General features: G+C 43.8%; 1 protein-coding gene across 1 annotated transcript in view; it reads right to left on the bottom strand.

The window, feature by feature from the left end:
- Positions 1 to 3,752, bottom strand: part of LOC121583244 (SH3 domain-binding protein 2) — a 32,915-nt gene extending 29,163 nt beyond the window's left edge. Inside the window, exon 1 of the mRNA XM_041899432.2 lies at positions 3,713 to 3,752. The gene's annotated coding sequence lies outside the window, so the exon portion shown is untranslated. The remainder of the gene's footprint in view (positions 1 to 3,712) is intronic.
- Positions 3,753 to 21,817: the final 18,065 nt, after the last annotated feature.

The following is a 21,817-nucleotide window of genomic DNA, read 5'->3' as shown; positions in this document are numbered from 1 at the left end:
TGTTTTACAAAGTAAAACAAGAGAGGGAGGCTTTTGGCACGAGCGCATAGGCCATCACCAGCTAGTGAGCTGCACATCATTGGGAGAGTCAGTGAAACTAGAAAGTATTTTTAGGACTATAATTTCCTCATTATATTGTAGCATACAATATGTGTCTCCACACACCTAGGCCTAGGCTATTGATCATCAATCTCAAATTCTCAGTTTGTCAGTGTCAAAGTAGCCTGTCATTTCGATCATTTGTGCGGTATTATGGTGCTTTCAAGATAACTGGGAACTCGAAAAAAACCGAGGTTGAATCATGACATCAATGATCTTCAGGTTGGAAAGTCGGGGCTCTAGAAAGAGTCCAGAGTTCCCCACTTTGAATTCTGAGTTGGATGACCGTTCAAAACTAATTTTCTCCCGATTTCCCAGTTGTCTTGAACACACTGAAGCCGGAAGTCGGAGATTTCCCAGCTCCGAGTTCCCAGTTGTTTTGAACGCGACATTTAAAAAAAAGATTACGCCAAAGTCTCCAGTCATGTAAAAGGACGTAGAATTGCATGAAATACGTTTATAAAAGGGCAAACATTTCCCGGACCCTGGGCCACACATTTTTTTGACAATGTGTGCAACTTCTGTAAGTGCCACTTCGCAAATGTGATGATATTCATGCAATGCTTTATTATAAAGGTGATTTTTTTTTCTCATGCGTTCCGGTACCTCAGAGCTCCCTAGGTCACCCCCCCACGCTCAGTTTTTGTTCCGGCACCTTCCGATTTACAAATTAAGCACTGGGAGTGCCTGTGAGAATGTGATCTTGTTTCGTGTAAACAGGACTCAATATGACTAGCACACCATTTGTTGGATGTGAACAGTTGAACACACAAAATAACGCTTTATAACTCCCAATAAACTCCCAATAAAATAAGCTGTCCAGCAGTTAAATTGATGACATATCAGTGTGTTTGTTGCCCATCATAAAGTCATTGTTGGGAGAGGTTGATAGCTGAAACAATCATAGCCATCCTCTTCCACACCAGTAGGGGTACTTGTCATCAATGCCAGGAGCTGGAGATCAACCTGACCTCAACGACACCTGACTTCAAGTCTTTCTCTTTCACTGTATCACCAAATACTCAAAAACTGAGTAGGTAGGAAAGTAGGTAGGAAAGTAGGTTGTAAAGTCTGTAAGAAAGTAGGTAGGAAAGTCAGAAAGACTAACACCACTTACATGCTATCCCATTCCCAACGCATTCTCACGCTGGGCTCGCTTGCAAGGAGAAACAACTTATTTATTCTTACTGACACATCCATTGGCGGTGCAGGGCACTCCTCGCTACCATGTTATCTCTGACAGGTCGAGGAGACAGACGGAAGACAGGGACAGACGGACAGACCGCCAGAGTGTGCTGCCGTACAGATATATAGATGCTCCTGATAGAGCCTGGAGTGGCAGTCTGTCTGTGGTCTGAGGAACTGCCTGCCTGCTGAGACGCATCAACTAATTTCCAGAGGGCCTCGTCTCAGGGCCCACGCTCCACATTGGCCGACGTACCTGAGCAGCTACTTCCCACTCTCGGAGGCGGAGTGGCTGATTGGACAACACCCTCATGCATTTAGCCCCTCACCCAACAGGGCCACAGTGCTGAGTGTTGGAGGGATTTTCCACCTCCAGCACCATGGAACAATGAAATGGGTCACACCGTCGCAGACACAAACAAAATATCCTGAGTGCCACTATGACCTATAGGCAGAACACCATTTGTCCTGTATTCTACAGTGTGCATCCATATCACGTGCATTGGAGAGTAATACAGTATATCAACCATAAAATATATACATATTACACAGTAAGAACACTAACTACTTTCTTACTTTCTAGTGTCGTTTGATCAACATCCTGTGTAGACCCAAGACCAATAGCCTAATAAAAGACATACAGTGGGGGAAAAAAGTATTTAGTCAGCCACCAATTGTGCAAGTTCTCCCACTTAAAAAGATGAGAGAGGCCTGTAATTTTCATCATAGGTACACGTCAACTATGACAGACAAAATGAGAAAAAAAATCCAGAAAATCACATTGTAGGATTTTTCATGAATTTATTTGCAAATTATGGTGGAAAATAAGTATTTGGTCAATAACAAAAGTTTCTCAATACTTTGTTATATACCCTTTGTTGGCAATGACACAGGTCAAACGTTTTCTGTAAGTCTTCACAAGGTTTTCACACACTGTTGCTGGTATTTTGGCCCATTCCTCCATGCAGATCTCCTCTAGAGCAGTGATGTTTTGGGGGCTGTCGCTGGGCAACACGGACTTTCAACTCCCTCCAAAGATTTTCTATGGGGTTGAGATCTGGAGACTGGCTAGGCCACTCCAGGACCTTGAAATGCTTCTTACGAAGCCACTCCTTCGTTGCCCGGGCGGTGTGTTTGGGATCATTGTCATGCTGAAAGACCAAGCCACGTTTCATCTTCAATGCCCTTGCTGATGGAAGGAGGTTTTCACTCAAAATCTCACGATACATGGCCCCATTCATTCTTTCCTTTACACGGATCAGTTGTCCTGGTCCCTTTTCAGAAAAACAGCCCCAAAGCATGATGTTTCCACCCCCATGCTTCACAGTAGGTATGGTGTTCTTTGGATGCAACTCAGCATTCTTTGTCCTCCAAACACGACGAGTTGAGTTTTTACCAAAAAGTTCTATTTTGGTTTCATCTGACCATATGACATTTTCCCAATCCTCTTCTGGATCATCCAAATGCACTCTAGCAAACTTCAGACGGGCCTGGACATGTACTGGCTTAAGCAGGGGGACACGTCTGGCACTGCAGGATTTGAGTCCCTGGCGGCGTAGTGTGTTACTGATAGTAGGCTTTGTTACTTTGGTCCCAGTTCTCTGCAGATCATTCACTAGGTCCCCCCGTGTGGTTCTGGGATTTTTGCTCACCGTTCTTGTGATCATTTTGACCCCACAGGGTGAGATCTTGCGTGGAGCCCCAGATCGAGGGAGATTATCAGTGGTCTTGTATGTCTTCCATTTCCTAATAATTGCTCCCACAGTTGATTTCTTCAAACCAAGCTGCTTACCTATTGCAGATTCAGTCTTCCCAGCCTGGTGCAGGTCTACAATTTTGTTTCTGGTGTCCTTTGACAGCTCTTTGGTCTTGGCCATAGTGGAGTTTGGAGTTTGACTGTTTGAGGTTGTGGACAGGTGTCTTTTATACTGATAACAAGTTCAAACAGGTGCCATTAATACAGGTAACGAGTGGAGGACAGAGGAGCCTCTTAAAGAAGAAGTTACAGGTCTGTGAGAGCCAGAAATCTTGCTTGTTTGTAGGTGACCAAATACTTATTTTCCACCATAATTTGAAAATAAATTCATTAAAAATCCTACAATGTGATTTTCTGGATTTTTTTCCTCAATTTGTCTGTCATAGTTGACGTGTACCTATGATGAAAATTACAGGCCTCTCTCATCTTTTTAAGTGGGAGAACTTGCACAATTGGTGGCTGACTAAATACTTTTTCCCCCACTGTAGCTGGTAGCACAGGAGGTTAGCTTATGGTATTAGCATGGCCTCTGAGTTTCCAAGGAAATACTTAAGCAATAACAGTTTATAGATTTTAAAGGAAAAACACTGTTCCATAGATATTTCCATAAAACAGACTATTAACATAATCAGCTGCTAAATTCTGTTTATTTGACATGAATATGGTGCTTACCCATTGAGACCTGCAGAAGAAGACCGCTCTCTTTTCTTAACATCAGTGGTTTGCAGTGAACACAAGGCCACTTCCTGCACGCCTTTAGTGCCATAAAGTGCAGTGACACCCTCCCATTTAGAACTCAAAGGCTAAGTATGTGCACACTCAGAACACTAAGAACAACTTGTCACGCCCATGTCTTTAGACCATTTACTAAATGGCATTTAGTCCAAGCTGCATGTGCCATTGAAGAGAAATATGCACTGCCCCACATTTGGATAGATTTGCTTCAAAATAATACAATGGTGTGATAAGCCTATACTGTATATAATGAAGTTCATTTAGCGTGGTTGTTCCATTGTCAGTAAACTAAACTTCACAAACAACTATGACCTTTGAAGTCGAAAGTCTAATTTGATACAGTAACAAAGCCATTGGAATAGTAAAATACTTTATGGACCCATGTTATCTATGCACTTCTTTCATATTAGAGAAAATATACAGTAAGTAAGTACTCCGAATGCAATCAAAACTAAAGGCAACCTGAACAACAGAATAAAGACCCCAGTCAGTTGTCCCCATACTGTATATGGCAGTAGCCTAACTGTTACTATCAAATCAAATCAAATCCAATTGTATTGGTCACATGCGCCGAATACAACAGGTGCAGACATTACAGTGAAATGCTTACTTACAGCCCTTAACCAACAGTGCATTTATTTTTTAACAAAAAAAGTAAAAATAAAACAACAACAAAAAAAGTGTTGAGAAAAAAAAGAGCAGAAGTAAAATAAAATAACAGTAGGGAGGCTATATATACAGGGGGGTACCGGTGCAGAGTCAATGTGCGGGGGCACCGGCTAGTTGAGGTAGTTGAAGTAATATGTACATGTGGGTAGAGTTAAAGTGACTATGCATAAATAATTAACAGAGTAGCAGCAGCGTAAAAAGGATGGGGTGTGGGGGGGGGGCAGTGCAAATAGTCCGGGTAGCCATGATTAGCTGTTCAGGAGTCTTATGGCTTGGGGGTAGAAGCTGTTGAGAAGTCTTTTGGACCTAGACTTGGCGCTCCGGTACCGCTTGCCGTGCGGTAGCAGAGAGAACAGTCTATGACTAGTGTGGCTGGAGTCTTTGACAATTTTGAGGGCCTTCCTCTGACACCGCCTGGTATAGAGGTCCTGGATGGCAGGAAGCTTGGCCCCAGTGATGTACTGGGCCGTACGCACTACCCTCTGTAGTGCCTTGCGGTCGGAGGCCAAGCAGTTGCCATACCAGGCGGTGATGCAACCAGTCAGGATGCTCTCGATGGTGCAGCTGTAGAATTTTTTGAGGATCTGAGGACCCATGCCAAATCTTTTCAGTCTCCTGAGGGGGAATAGGCTTTGTCGTGCCCTCTTCACGACTGTCTTGGTGTGTTTGGACCATGATAGTTCGTTGGTGATGGACACCAAGGAACTTGAAGCTCTCAACCTGTTCCACTACAGCCCCGTCGATGAGAATGGGGGCGTGCTCAGTCCTCTTTTTTGTCTGTGTGTCTGTGTGTGGGCACTGTATGCCTACTATGGTATTTAAAGAGCAGGTTTAAGTTGGTAATGTAGTCAACTGGAACATCAAAGGACTGTAGAGAGTGCAGAGGTGGTGGCCCAAAATAACAAGTTTCAGCCTCTAAGCAGCTCATTTGCATAAGTATCTCAAGCATGGTCTTAAAGTAATATCTGAGAATAGAATTCTCAATTTAAGTTGTTAAGTTATGACAAAATAATTTGATCTGTTCATCAAACAAACACCCACAATATCACTAATGTATTAAGTTATGCAATCTGTTTTCACCTAAATACTAAGGCTATTATAAGCACAATATGGCCCAACTTAATTGTGTTTCATTTTATTGTGAGTTTTTACAATAATACCTTCCCTTCTAGTATTGTTATTCCATTAGCTTTAATTCATTTTGATTGCCCTTCCTGAGGATGACACGAGATGAGAGAAGAGTTTGCTTTTCTGGCCGTCATTCCACTCAGCCACTTTACCTCTGTTAAAAGCTTTGTTTTTATGACACACTGTGAGAGTTATGCTGGTGAATTATTATCTATTTTTATACTGAATTAGACTGAATGAAGGTTCTTCTGGTAAGTGGGGTATGTCACACAGACAAACATAATTCCACCTGGGCAGATGGGACACAGACACTCACCCTTTACACTTATTTTAATACATACTGTGACCCTGAGCCAAAGCATGCTGGTGTCTTTAGGGTAATGTACCCAGTGGTTAGTTTGTGCATGCAAACATATAGGCGCTGGCACATTGTGCAAGTAAAGGTCAAATTCAAGCTTTCAAGATGTATAGGTTTTTCTTAAGAATTGCTAACACAAACTATTCATTATGAACAAGTCACAAACTGTTAGGAAAATATTTGAGCCACTACAGCAGGGTTCTTCAATTCCGTTCCTGGAGGGCCGAAACACTTCTGTTTTTTATTTCTACCTGGTAGTTAATTGCACTCACCTGGTGTCCCAGGTCTGAATTAGCCCCTGATTAGAAGGAGAGGATGAAAAACAGAGGTGTTTCGGCCCTTCAGGACCGGATTTGAAGAACCCTGCACTACAGGATGTGGGTTGCCACTGGGCCATATCTCTGCTGTTACATTGTATGTACTATAAGTTATACTAACCACTATGGTTAAGTGAGAGCCAAGAAACTAAACAGAAGTCTAGCTACTGGCAAACCTGTGATGACTAATTCATGACCAGACCATGCAAAAATGGGATAACTGCTCAAGATGCTCCGTACTACAATATTCTGTCTACTGTACTTCCAATTGTCTTGAAATACATAGATAGCTACATATGCCTAAAGCAGGTGTCTCTATGGTCTATTTCATTTTGCTAGTTGCTTGAGTACACAACAGCAACAGCTCTACAATAGTTCAGTCTCAAAGATGATCTTGAGTTGATATAAAATACCACGTCAGCTATACAGTGGGGGGGAAAAGTATTTAGTTATCCACCAATTGTGCAAGTTCTCCCACTTTAAAAGATGAGAGAGGCCTGTAATTTTCATCATAGGTACACGTCAACTATGACAGACAAATTCAGAAAAAATAATTCAGAAAATCACATTGTAGGATTTTTAATGAATTTATTTGCAAATTATGGTGGAAAATAAGTATTTGGTCACCTACAAACAAGCAAGATTTCTGGCTCTCACAGACCTGTAACTTCTTCTTTAAGAGGCTCCTCTGTCCTCCACTCGTTACCTGTATTAATGGCACCTGTTTGAACTTGTTATCAGTATAAAAGACACCTGTCCACAACCTCAAACAGTCACACTCCAAACTCCACTATGGCCAAGACCAAAGAGCTGTCAAAGGACACCAGAAACAAAATTGTAGACCTGCACCAGGCTGGGAAGACTGAATCTGCAATAGGTAAGCAGCTTGGTTTGAAGAAATCAACTGTGGGAGCAATTATTAGGAAATGGAAGACATACAAGACCACTGATAATCTCCCTCGATCTGGGGGCTCCACGCAAGATCTCACCCGTGGGGTCAAAATGATCACAAGAACGGTGAGCAAAAATCCCAGAACCACACGGGGGGATCTAGTGAATGACCTGCAGAGAGCTGGGACCAAAGTAACAAAGCCTACCATCAGTAACACACTACGCCGCCAGGGACTCAAATCCTGCAGTGCCAGACGTGTCCCCCTGCTTAAGCCAGTACATGTCCAGGCCTGTCTGAAGTTTGCTAGAGTGCATTTGGATGATCCAGAAGAGGATTGGGAGAATGTCATATGGTCAGATGAAACCAAAATAGAACTTTTTGGTAAAAACTCGTCGTGTTTGGAGGACAAAGAATGCTGAGTTGCATCCAAAGAACACCATACCTACTGTGCAGCATGGGGGTGGAAACATCATGCTTTGGGGCTGTTTTTCTGCAAAGGGACAAGGACGACTGATCCGTGTAAAGGAAAGAATGAATGGGGCCATGTATCGTGAGATTTTGAGTGAAAACCTCCTTCCATCAGCAAGGGCGTGGCTGGGTCTTTCAGCATGACAATGATCCCAAACACACCGCCCGGGCAACGAAGGAGTGGCTTCGTAAGAAGCATTTCAAGGTCCTGGAGTGGCCTAGCCAGTCTCCAGATCTCAACCCCATAGAAAATCTTTGGAGGGAGTTGAAAGTCCGTGTTGCCCAGCGACAGCCCCAAAACATCACTGCTCTAGAGGAGATCTGCATGGAGGAATGGGCCAAAATACCAGCAACAGTGTGTGAAAACCTTGTGAAGACTTACAGAAAACGTTTGACCTGTGTCATTGCCAACAAAGGGTATATAACAAAGTATTGAGAAACGTTTGTTATTGACCAAATACTTATTTTCCACCATCATTTGCAAATAAATTCATGAAAAATCCTACAATGTGATTTTCTGAATTATTTTTTCTCATTTTGTCTGTCATAGTTGACGTGTACCTATGATGAAAATTACAGGCCTCTCTCATCTTTTTAAGTGGGAGAACTTGCACAATTGGTGGCTGACTAAATACTTTTTTTCCCCACTGTATGCAGTGGTCTGTCAATGTTTACTTCAACACATTAAGACCAACATATCGCATGTATCTTTCTAAGAATAGCACTGCTGGAAATTACATTTACATTTACATTTTAGTCATTTAGCAGACGCTCTTATCCAGAGCGACTTACAGTTAGTGAGTGCATACATTTTTCATACTATAAATTACTCTTTGACCATGTTCCTTCTTGTTGCTTTGCAACTTTTTTTTTGCATTTCTAATTGAAATTACTGCAGTTAAAACATGCTCAACTTATCAAGCTTTACAGAAAGTTTAGCTATATTTACATTAGAAATAAGAATTTGTGTGGAATGTGGAGGGGATGTGATGCTTTCCTAACAGTGAAACACTTTAAGAAAGAGAAAATTAGGGATATATGTATAATTATTTAACTATAGGTACTGTAGATATGAGCGAAATAGCTGTAAGTAGCAGAAAAAGTATAGAGAAAAAAAAACATAAAAATAAGGGGGATTAGAAATGATGCAAACAATTAAATTGATAGAACCTATCCCCCCCACATGCTGTGATGGCAACTCTGACTCTGCTTCGTTCTGCCCCCGCATCTCAGAGAGCAGAGCCTATAATTACACATAGGGCGGAAGCCACACTGCTACGGAGACTTTACTCACTCTCTCAGAGCTACTGTATGGCTGACACAGCACCGTCCTCAGTGAGCATTTGGTGTGAAAGTAACAAAGAGTGGGGAAATGCAACTACAGCTACCATGAAAAAGCCACACTGAAATTTGCATCATACAAGACAACAAAATGACCAAAGATTGTAAAAAAACTGAAAATAGAATCTCTCCAACAGCAATTTATAACCTGCTTAGCAATTTGTATCCATGAGTCCTGTTGGTGTGCGCTGGGCAAGCACATATCATATCTACCCACAGATGAGGCTATGTGATCAGTCTGGAATATGATTACCTCTGAGGCAGTCAAGCAGATAAGAGGGCTACAAGGGCAGTGGTGAAGGTTACAGGACAATGAGGCCCACAACATGGACAAACACTGCTCTCTATTGGGGCTAAACAATCCCAAGGCACACATGGTTGAATACTGTCCTCTGGTGGTACTACATCCCTACGGCACCCGGCCTTATTAGTATACAGTCTGCTGTGCACATTGTAGGCAACAGGGAAGAACATTGACATCTGGTGGTACAGGACCAGCAATTGCTAAAATCCATGTCTAAGCTTGCTATCAGCATGTATAGATTAGGAAGCTACTGTGACCCCTGACCCGTCCCCATATAGATACAGACCATGTCCAATGTTCTATCATCCTTTTGCTTGGTGATACTGTATTATCAATATCATTTATATGGTTGTTTGGGGACAGTGTATGACATAACCTTCAGAAAAAAAACACATTAAAGAGGGTAATGGTGGCCAGGGGCTTGCAACATTTGATTGAGTTTTTGGCCTGTGATAAAGAATCACCAGGACCCTCGGTCTACCGTATATAAAAAAACAAGATGGAGTGTATTGAATAGGGAATTAAGCTATATTGTAGCTTTCCTCCCACTCTCAACTTTAATAAATGCTCTGAAACAGACGTTTTATGAGATCCGCAAACTTGTCAGGAAATGGAAAAAACACTGTTAGAAACCAGTGCCATTGAAAAGAGTCACTTTGTGAAACAAGTATAGCATCAAATAAAATCTAAAACCCTTTAAAATCAAAAGAAAGGACAGAGGTTCCTATACTTAAACTTTAACATGCTAAGTTTACTCTTTATTACTGGAACAGCACGCCAAAAAACATATCTGTGAATTGCAAATTGTATTTATTAGGATCTTCGTTCTCCAAAGTCTTGCAATGCTTTGGGTCATGACTTTAGGATGACAAGATATTATTAGAATTAAATAATGTACTCATAAAACAGTAATGTACATGTAACAATATGCAATTTAATGAAAAATGAATCAATAAGACGAATAAAGGCGCACAAATATATCAATGAAAATATTACAGCTGAAACATTGGTACGTTTTATTCGAAATCATATCAGTTATCATGGTCAAATGTAATATTCCCTATGTTACATTTTTGGGGATATATTCACATATCAAATATTATTTCCAAAGACTCTGTATGGAGTACTATATGACTACACAAGTCAGAAAGCTGAAATCAAGTCCAATCAAATCACTTGTTTACATGCAAATAAAATATCTCTGCCAACTACACCATTTTAGCATTTAAACTTTCAAAATGTTATGGTTGGCAGTTAAACTAAGTTATGTGGGTTTGGCATTTTCTATAACTGAAACACTTTTGGACGTTTGAAGGGATAATTTGAAAACAAGTTTGGTGGGGAGGAAAACAGTCGGGTGAGAGTCACGTACTCTGGCACAGTAGGGTATACAGACAGACAGATATAGCTGACTACGTGGCAAGGGCTTAAAGCATGTTCAACTTCTGGGATCTATTCAAACATGACATTTAGCTGTCGCTATTTAGTGACTCACTCAGTTAACAGCCATAATGTACAGTAGCCTACTATCAAAAGACATTAGGCAGTGGGTAAGAGGAAAACAAAGATATGGAAAAGTATCGCACAGATACACTACTGCTCACTACAGTCTGCAGTAAAGGGCAAAACATGCTCAAGGAGGAAGCACTGAAATAGACAGAATTGCTGTCCAGGACAAGACTCGAAACAACATGTTTCGAAAAGGAAAATACACAACAGCATCAACATTTCCCCCCACATTTTTCTGCCATTCCTAGGTTGGGACAGGTCACTGTTATGGGCGTTCTCCAGGGTTGCCCATGTAAGGGCATTTCCTTGTTCCTCCTCTCCAGGGTGAGGGCCTCTGTGCTGGGCTTGGCTGCTTTGAGGCTCAGCCTCCTCTGGGACTCACCCCTGTAATTGCTCCTGTGGGGGCAGAGGCACAGAGCACCGGTGCTAACAAGGACATGCCACACACACCAGAACCACATGGAACTGCCTGCCTGGACCTCCTTTCTGCCTCTCAGACCTGGGACAAATACTGAACATAGTCAGTGTATGCCAAATACTGTATTCAATGTGTGCTTGATTTAGCTTGGAGTTTGCTCTTTCGGGGAAGATCCATTGATTTTATTGTACCAGGCAAAATATTTGACATATTAAAGTATTCAACATTATGTATTTGACCCATGTCTGCTGCCCATAATGCAGCACTGGAAGGGAGAGGACAACATGGACCACAGTGCGGGGTTTCAGAATCATTGTGTTACAGTTACAGTAAGCTTTTGGCAGTCAGCACATACTTCCCGTCAGCAGTTCAGGGTCAGGGACACCACAGACAAGTTACAGTATCATTGATAAGTGGTTCAAATGCAGTCTCATCTGCAGTCTCATCAGGGTCTGTGGTGAAGGAGCCGAGGTCATGCATCTCACCACTCCCACATTGGTCAATCCCTCTCCAGTGACAATGCAGATCCGGACCACAGGTTAAGGGAGAGGAGAATGCAACAAAGTAAAAACAGTAGCCTAAGCTAAATGGCCACATCCTGTAGATAGGTTACTGACTTCCTTGTTTACATTTCAGCAGACTTGCTTGTCCCTGTCTTCTCATTTGTGTTTGAGATGCTTAAGACCAACCCACTTCATCAACGTTAACCTAATGATAGAAACCTTTTGGTTTTATTTCAACTACACACTCTGGTTTCCTCCGTTTCTTAAACTTTTTTAAAATTCTGTTTTGGACACTTAGTGTTTCACAATACTGGATCTCAATGACATTCTGTCTTGTTGCAATAGCTCTCACCTAAGCTTCAAAAGCTACATGTAAAACGGATTATGGAAATCCTACTGTATTGAGATAAACATTAAGACATGCATGCCTTCACGCACACATGCACACGTCACCCATTCATTTTGACTTAAACTGTTCTTTATGTCTTCCCGTCAAAATACATCTCAGTATTTAAACATTTACATAGACTAAAAGCAATCCCAGCCCTGGAGACTCTCTATAAAAGGATGGTGTAGTTGTAGTCTTGTGGCAGTGGTTGGGCAGAGACAGCAGTGGCCACATGGCATGCCACACACATAAATATAAATCTTCTTCAGCCATGAGGAATTATTATTAAAGATACATGCAAACCCTCCCAGATGTGTCCCATCTGTTCAGTATTAAGGGAAGAGCTTTGAGAAGAATGTCGGGGATAGCTTATTGTGGACATGCAAAATGGTACAGCATAGTAGCTGTGTATGTTTTTTTATTGCCGCAGTCTAGCGATGTTGAGCTTTTATGTAATACACACATGCATGCATGCATGCATGCACACACAAACACATAAACAACATAATGTATGCACTACTTTCACATAAACCTCAAATACTAATTTGAGACAGCTAAATTGCTTTATAGTTCATCTTCTTACACCCCAGGCCTTGAACACATTAGAGTTTCTCCTCCTTCTCCCCTGGTCTCAGTAAACATTTCCAGAGCCAGCAGCAGAGTGGAGCCCTTGGTGGAGTTAGCTACAGTAGGTCTCTATGGAGTTGGCTACCAGTGAAGATCACAGGAGGTTGGTGGCACCTAAATTGGGGAGGACGGGCTCATGGTAATGGCTGGAGCGGAATGGGTGGAATGGTATCAAATACATCAAACACATGATGTTTCAATGTGTTTGACGCCATTCCATTTGCTCCGTTCCAGCCATTATTATGAGCCGTCCTCCCCTCAGCATCATCCACTGATGTGGAGATGTGGTTTTACTGCACATGGCTGCTGCAGACTTTCCCTGATGAACAACCCTCTGAAGCCCACTCCCCAACCCACTCATCCAGACTCTGTCTGAGCTTCACAGACCACTGTGATTCCAGCACTGCACAGTGCACACACACTGGTCCTAACCCTACAACCCCTGGAGACTATAGTGATGCAGCCAGGGCTCTACATATAAACATTTTTAATTGGTATCACTGGTGCTCCCAAATTTAAAAAGGTATGAGCACCAAACAGTCTTTAGCACTAGAAAAATTGATTGATTACATTTGATTTAGCTATAGCCTACATTAGTTCTATATTATTCCTACTTTTGGAGGCATTTGTGGCACAAATCCCATTCAAGTCATGGAACCGATATTAGCATTTTTCATGCTTCATGTTCAAATCATCTATAATTGACTTTGTTGAGCTTCACAATCAATTTTAGATACTTTAGAGTTTTGGGGAAATAATGCCAGAAAATTACTAATATTGGTACCATGACTTGAATGGGATTTGTACCACAAATGCCGAAATGTTAGCATTTAGAAACAGTGCCAGGGAAGTGAAACCAAGGCATGGATTGCTATCATACCTTGTCCATAGACTGCTTACAGGGTAAGGAAACTAATGTGTATATATATATATTTTTTTTTTACCCCGTATTCCTCCCCAATTTCAATCTTGTCTCATCGCTGCAACTCCCCAACAGGCTCGAGAGGCAAAGGTCGAGTCATGCGTCCTCCGAAACATGACACGCCAAACCACGCTTCTTAACACCCGCCCGCTTAACCCGGAAGCCAGCCGCACCAATGTGTCGGAAGAAACACCGTTCAACCGACGACCGAGGTCAGCCTGCAGGCGCCCGGCCCTCCACAAGGAGTCGCTAGAGCGCGATGAGACAAGTAAAGCCCCCCACGGCCAAACCTTCCCCTAACTCTCAGGTGAATATTAACAGGTGAGGTGAAATTATACAATGTTTGGGCTTTGCTCGCGATGTGCGCTGCTCACATGATACAAATGTAACCTTATAACAGATGACACAAAACAACAATTTAAAAGTAACAACTTTGCTCGCTAGATCCCAACCCAGTTATAAACGTGCACTCGGCAGGCAGGCACCCCTCCAAAGCCACAGGCCGCTTTTAGTCATGGCCTTACCACCGGTGAGCCGTTTTTACTCACACACCAAGCCGCAATTTAGAGCCCTATATGTATGCATTGCAGCCACTGGTCGAGACTAACATTGCTTTGTGGAAATCTCATGTTCCAGTCATCTTTTATTACATAGGGGAGACTGGGGGCCATTGTAACATGTTTAGTATTTTACTCTATTGCTTAGAGACCACTTGATCTAGTCCAGTAATCTGTCTCCTAATCATTCACACCATTAATATGTCTGTACATAAGAATTGCCAGGGGCAATTGTAACAGTAGCTGGGGTCAAATGTAACAACTAAAAAATTAACGTAACTTATCATATTGTCATAGACGTATGTAATGATTTTGAGAAATATAGGTACTTCTATGTATGTAACCAATACAGTAATACCCATGTTTGTGCATGGTCATTCGGTTCCTCTCAAAACATCTGAATAGTCTGATGGTGCCCAGATTATATCTGTTTACAACTTCTTTGGCACTCTACAGGACCCCAAGGCTATTATTTAAAGTTAGTATTTGTATAATTCATACAATCTTAAAGTTAAAATCACTTGTTTTCCTAATTTGGCTGCTTCGCTCAGGGTCATTTTAACACTGCGTTGCAATTGCCCCAAACCCAGCTGCCATGACAACAGCTCTGCCTAGGAAGAGACAACCATAGTGTCACGTCATTCATGTCAACGTTTAGCCAACACATAGTGAATACTTGGACATTAATGCTCAAGACAGCATAAGAAAAATACAGCCGGTGGAAAAAACGACTTTCCCATAAAACATGCAAATAGTGAGATATTTGGCTGTAACTTTTCAAGCAGGAAGATAACCTTAATAGGCATGCACTGTCTGAGTTTCATCACTCGAGCTTGTTTCTGTTTGGAGAAATTAAAAGTGTTACAATTGCCTTCGGTCTTCCCTACATCTATTATATCTGTGTACTACCGATACAACATAGTATAGGGGCAGTGCTTTACCATTGGGTACAACAACAGAACACCTCAGGGTTTGATTGGCTGGAGTCTGCTTCCCAGTCCATTGATCTATAACCATCAGGTCGTAATGCAGCCGTTGTGGACACAGTCCCAGGCTATTCCTGACTGCAGACTAACAATGCCCAGAGCAGGCCAGGGGAGCCAGGGGAGCCAGGTGAGCCAGGGGAGCCAGAGTGGCCAGGGGAGCCAGAGCAGGCCAGGGGAGCCAGAGCAGGCCAGGGGAGCCAGGGGAGCCAGGTGAGCCAGGGGAGCCAGAGTGGCCAGGGGAGCCAGAGCAGGCCAGGGGAGCCAGAGCAGGCCAGGGGAGCCAGGGGAGCCAGGGGAGCCAGGGGCACCAGCAGAACAGGGAAACATGGAGAATAGAGATGGTTTTCCACTCTGCTTTGGTGACACAACATAACTCATGCAGCCGTTGAAAGACTGAGTGGAGTTTTGAGTTGCTGCGGTCTATGCATAACCATACTTTCTTGACATACGCCTTTTGTAATATTCGTACTCTTTAGTGAGTACATTGGTTTCATTTATTCACATAGGTCACTATTATACTGAAGACAACCACCCATCAAGGGCACCACAGCACATCAATGTTCAGAGATGGCGTTTGATGCATCCACTCCAATAGCAAGATTTCCCTTTTCTTCAGCATCCTGTTTTGAGCACTCTGTGTTCTTTGTGTGTAGGCCTAGGTCTGTGTTAGTCAGTGGAAGTGGCCTCTGAGTGTCTCCTTATGGTCTATTTGGGCTGCAGGTCATGCATTGACACACTACAACTAGACGCCCTACTCTGGACCCAGGCCTGTCCCTGTCCCTGTTTACACTCATAAAACACCACGCTGCCTGTGTGGGTGTCACTTTAATCCTGTTTACATCTCCTTGCTCAATTCCTTGAAAAAATACTAGATTTCCACCTAAACTGTCGCGAGCCCACTTTTATATATTGGCTAATTAGTTTTTAGACAGTCTGAGGCCAAGAGGCCCTTTGACAGACAGAAACACACATCGTTTGAAAAATAATAGGTTTTATAAGGGAGGATTTTTCCATACAGACACATACCATGCAGCCACTGCAGCGGTGTCAAGAAGAGTTGAATTATGCCACAGGAGTCGAGAGTTGTCCCGCTATGAGACAGTGTTGCTATTTTGAACTGTCATTAATAAAGAGATGCTCCAGTCAGAGTCACGACTTGTCGTAGTGTAGTGCTCTATACAGAACAGCAGGGAGTCTGCTGGGTCTGTTTTCCCTGGTTAAGACTGTGTTAATTAGTGACATGTAAAGAGGCTGCTGACTAATGACCTTGTGAGACCGCATTGTGACATTTCAAAGTGACTAACTGAAGCAAGCGGCCCACTCATTCAGTCAGTCAATAAGTCACACTGTCAATGGCACATGTCTGAACCTGCTGACAATGCAAGCCCCTGCAGACAGATAAGACAGAATTTTTTTTTTTTTTTCTTTTTCTTTTAGGGGGTAGATCAGCTTTAATATTTCAGATAGATTGTAACTTCCATCAAGGTAATTGTCTGCATCACTTCCAATCCCCCATATGTTTTTTTTCTCGCAAATATATATGTATATACATATACATATACATATATACATATACATACACACATATATATATATACACATATATATATATACATACACATACATATATACATATATATATATATATATATATATATATATATATAAAACACACACATACACATACACATACACATATACACATACATACACACACATACACACACATATATATATATATACATACGTACATATATACATACAGTTAGGGAAAAAAGTATTTGATCCCCTGCTGATTTTGTACATTTGCCCACTGACAAAGAAATGATCAGTCTATAATTTTAATGGTAGGTTTATTTGAACAGTGAGAGACAGAATAACAAAACAAAAATCCAGACAAACGCATGTCAAAAATGTTATAAATTGATTTGCATTTTAATTAGGTAAAATAAGTATTTGACCCCCTCTCAATCAGAAAGATTTCTGGCTCCCAGGTGTCTTTTATACAGGTAACGAGCTGAGATTAGGAGCACGCTCTTAAAGGGAGTGCTCCTAATCTCAGCTTGTTACCTGTATAAAAGACGCCTGTCAATCAATCAGAAGAAGCAATCAATCAATCAGATTCCAAACTCTCCACCATGGCCAAGACCAAAGAGCTCTCCAAGGATGTCAGGGACAAGATTGTAGACCTACACAAGGCTGGAATGGGCTACAAGACCATCGCCAAGCAGCTTGGTGAGAAGGTGACAACAGTTGGTGCGAATATTCGCAAATGGAAGAAACACAAAATAACTGTCAATCTCCCTTGGCCTGGGGCTCCATGCAAGATCTCACCTCGTGGAGTTGCAATGATCATGAGAACGGTGAGGAATCAGCCCAGAACTACACTGGAGGATCTTGTCAATTATCTCAAGGCAGCTGGGACCATAGTCACCAAGAAAACAATTGGTAACACACTACGCCGTGAAGGACTGAAATCCTGCAGCGCCCGCAAGGTCCCCCTGCTCAAGAAAGCACATACAGTGGGGAAAAAAAGTATTTAGTCAGCCACCAATTGTGCAAGTTCTCCCACTTAAAAAGATGAGAGAGGCCTGTAATTTTCATCATAGGTACACGTCAACTATGACAGACCAAATGAGGAAAAAACATCCAGAAAATCACATTGTAGGATTTTTAATGAATTTATTTGCAAATTATGGTGGAAAATAAGTATTTGGTCAATAACAAAAGTTTCTCAATACTTTGTTATATACCCTTTGTTGGCAATGACACAGGTCAAACGTTTTCTATAAGTCTTCACAAGGTTTTCACACACTGTTGCTGGTATTTTGGCCCATTCCTCCATGCAGATCTCCTCTAGAGCAGGGATGTTTTGGGGCTGTCGCTGGGCAACACGGACTTTCAACTCCCTCCAAAGATTTTCTATGGGGTTGAGATCTGGAGACTGGCTAGGCCACTCCAGGACCTTGAAATGCTTCTTACGAAGCCACTCCTTCGTTGCCCGGGCGGTGTGTTTGGGATCATTGTCATGCTGAAAGACCAAGCCACGTTTCATCTTCAATGCCCTTGCTGATGGAAGGAGGTTTTCACTCAAAATCTCACGATACATGGCCCCATTCATTCTTTCCTTTACACTGATCAGTCGTCCTGGTCCCTTTGCAGAAAAACAGCCCCAAAGCATGATGTTTCCACCCCCATGCTTCACAGTAGGTATGGTGTTCTTTGGATGCAACTCAGCATTCTTTGTCCTCCAAACACGACTGAGTTGAGTTTTTACCAAAAAGTTCTATTTTGGTTTCATCTGACCATATGACATTCTCCCAATCCTCTTCTGGATCATCCAAATGCACTCTAGCAAACTTCAGACGGGCCTGGACATGTACTGGCTTAAGCAGGGGGACACGTCTTGCACTGCAGGATTTGAGTCCCTGGCGGCGTAGTGTGTTACTGATGGTAGGCTTTGTTACTTTGGTCCCAGCTCTCTGCAGGTCATTCACTAGGCCCCCGTGTGGTTCTGGGATTTTGCTCACCGTTCTTGTGATCATTTTGACCCCACGGGGTGAGATCTTGCGTGGAGCCCCAGATCGAGGGAGATTATCAGTGGTCTTGTATGTCTTCCATTTCCTAATAATTGCTCCCACAGTTGATTTCTTCAAACCAAGCTGCTTACCTATTGCAGATTCAGTCTTCCCAGCCTGGTGCAGGTCTACAATTTTGTTTCTGGTGTCCTTTGACAGCTCTTTGGTCTTGGCCATAGTGGAGTTTGGTGTGTGACTGTTTGAGGTTGTGGACAGGTGTCTTTTATACTGATAACAAGTTCAAACAGGTGCCATTAATACAGGTAACGAGTGGAGGACAGAGGAGCCTCTTAAAGAAGAAGTTACAGGTCTGTGAGAGCCAGAAATCTTGCTTGTTTGTAGGTGACCAAATACTTATTTTCCACCATAATTTGCAAATAAATTCATTAAAAATCCTACAATGTGATTTTCTGGATTTCTTTTTCTCATTTTGTCTGTCATAGTAGATGTGTACCTATGATGAAAATTACAGGCCTCTCTCATCTTTTGAAGTGGGAGAACTTGCACAATTGGTGGCTGACTAAATACTTTTTTCCCCCACAGTATACAGGGCCGTCTGAATTTGCCAATGGACATCTGAATGATTCAGAGGAGAACTGGGTGAAAGTGTTATGGTCAGATAAGACCAAAATCGAGCTCTTTGGCATCAACTCAACTCGCCGTGTTTGGAGGAGGAGGAATGCTGCCTATGACCCCAAGAACACCATCCCCACCGTCAAACATGGAGGTGGAAACATTATGCTTTGGGGGTGTTTTTCTGCTAAGGAGGCAAGGACAACTTCACTGCATCAAAGGGACGATGGACGGGGCCATGTACCGTCAAATCTTGGGTGAGAACCTCCTTCCCTCAGCCAGGGCATTGAAAATGGGTCGTGGATGGGTATTCCAGCATGACAATGACCCAAAACACACGGCCAAGGCAACAAAGGAGTGGCTCAAGAAGAAACGCATTAAGATCCTGGAGTGGCCTAGCCAGTCTCCAGACCTTAATCCCATAGAAAATCTGTGGAGGGAGCTGAAGGTTCGAGTTGCCAAACGTCAGCCTCAAAACCTTAATGACTTGGAGAAGATCTGCAAAGAGGAGTGGGACAAAATCCCTCCTGAGATGTGTGCAAACCTGGTGGCCAACTACAAGAAACGTCTGACCTCTGTGATTGCCAACAAGGGTTTTGCCACCAAGTACTAAGTCATGTTTTGCAGAGGGGTCAAATACTTATTTCCCTCATGAAAATGCAAATCAATTTATAACATTTTTGACATGCGTTTTTCTGGATTTTTTTGTTGGTATTCTGTCTCTCACTATTCAAATAAACCTACCATTAAAATTATAGACTGATCATGTCTTTGTCTGTGGGCAAATGTACAAAATCAGCAGGGGATCAAATACTTTTTTCCCTCACTGTACATCCATACACACACACATATCCTTTTTTAAATTATATTTCCCTTCATTACTTTCCAACCCCACCATGTCACGATCGTCGATAGAAGCGGACCAAGGCGCAGCGTGATAAGCGTACATCTTTATTAAGTACACACACGAACAAAAACAACAAACCAAACGATACGTGAAGTCCTAGGTTAATAACACAAACCTTACGGAACAAGATCCCACAATAAACTAGTGCCAAAAGGCTGCCTAAGTATGGTACCCAATCAGAGACAACGAGCTACAGCTGTATCTGATTGGGAACCACCCTGGCCAACATAGAAATAAACGATCTAGAACGAAACACAAGAAAACTAAACAATAAAACCTACACACCCTGGCTCAACATTAAAGAGTCCCCAGAGCCAGGGCGTGACAGTACCCCCCCCCAAAGGCGCGGACTGCGACCACGCCAACCAAACACAACAGGGGAGGGGCCGGGTGGGCGTTCCGCCTTGGAGGCGGATCCGGCTCCGGGCGTGACCACCACTCTCTTTCTACCCCCCCCGTAGCGCCCCTGGTCTGGTCTGGCTCCGCTGGCCGGAGCTGGACTGGACACCGGTGGAGCGGATTGCTCTGGCTCCGGAGTGGAGCAGCTGACCGGTGCCGGACCAGGCACCGGTGGAACAGGCACGGGCCGTGCCGGACTGACGACGTGCACCACTGGCTTGGTGCGGGGAGCAGGAACGGGCCGGACCGGGCTGACGACGCCGCACCACTGGCTTGGTGCGGGGAGCAGGAACGGGCCGGACCGGGCTGACGACGCCGCACCACTGGCTTGCGTGGGAGCAGGAACAGACCGGACCGGCTGGCGACGCCGCACCACAGGCTTGGTGCGGGGAACAGGAACAGGCCGGACCGGTTGGCGACGCGCGCACCACAGGCTTGGTGCGGGGAGGGAACAGGCCGGACCGGGCTGGCGACGCGCACCACAGGCTTGGTGCGAGGGACAGGAACAGGCCGGACCGGGCTGGCGACGCGCACAACAGGCTTGGTGCGAGGGACAGGAACAGGCCGGACCGGGCTGGCGACGCGCACCACTGGCTTGGTGTGGGGAGCAGGAACAGGCCGGGCTGGACTGGGAACACGCACCATAGGCTTGGTGCGGGGAGCCGGAACGGGCCGGGCCGGACTGTGGAGGCGGACTGGAGGTCTGGAGCGGAGAGCTGACACAACCCGTCCTGGCTGAATGCCTACTTCCACACAATATGTGTGAGGCATCAGCACAGGACATACAGGGCTGTGCACTCGTACTGGCGCTACAGCACGTGACACTGGCGCAGGATATACGGGACCTAGGAGGGGTACTGGAGGCCACGAGCGTTGAGCCGGCACACTCCGTCCTGGCTGCATGCCCACCTTAGCACGACACGTGCATGGTGCTAGCACAGGACGTACAGGACTGTGCCGGAACACTCGCGGCACAGTACGTGGCTCCGCATAACACGGAGCCTGCCCTTTTAGCCCCCCAAATTTTTTTTCTTGGGGCTGTCTCTCGGGCTTCCTCCTCGGCCGGTACCCACTGCGTTGACGCTGCTCCTCTCTGTAGCGCGCCTCCACAGTCTCCTCCCAAGGACGGCGATCCATTCCGGCCTGGATCTCTTCCCATGTCCAGGATCCCTTCCCGTCCAGGATCTCCTCCCAAGTC

The sequence above is a fragment of the Coregonus clupeaformis genome, unplaced genomic scaffold, assembly GCF_020615455.1.
Source record: "Coregonus clupeaformis isolate EN_2021a unplaced genomic scaffold, ASM2061545v1 scaf0506, whole genome shotgun sequence".
Classification (NCBI taxonomy): domain Eukaryota; kingdom Metazoa; phylum Chordata; class Actinopteri; order Salmoniformes; family Salmonidae; genus Coregonus; species Coregonus clupeaformis.
Note: the sequence above shows the minus strand (reverse complement) of the source record. Positions and strands in the feature narration are given on the sequence as shown.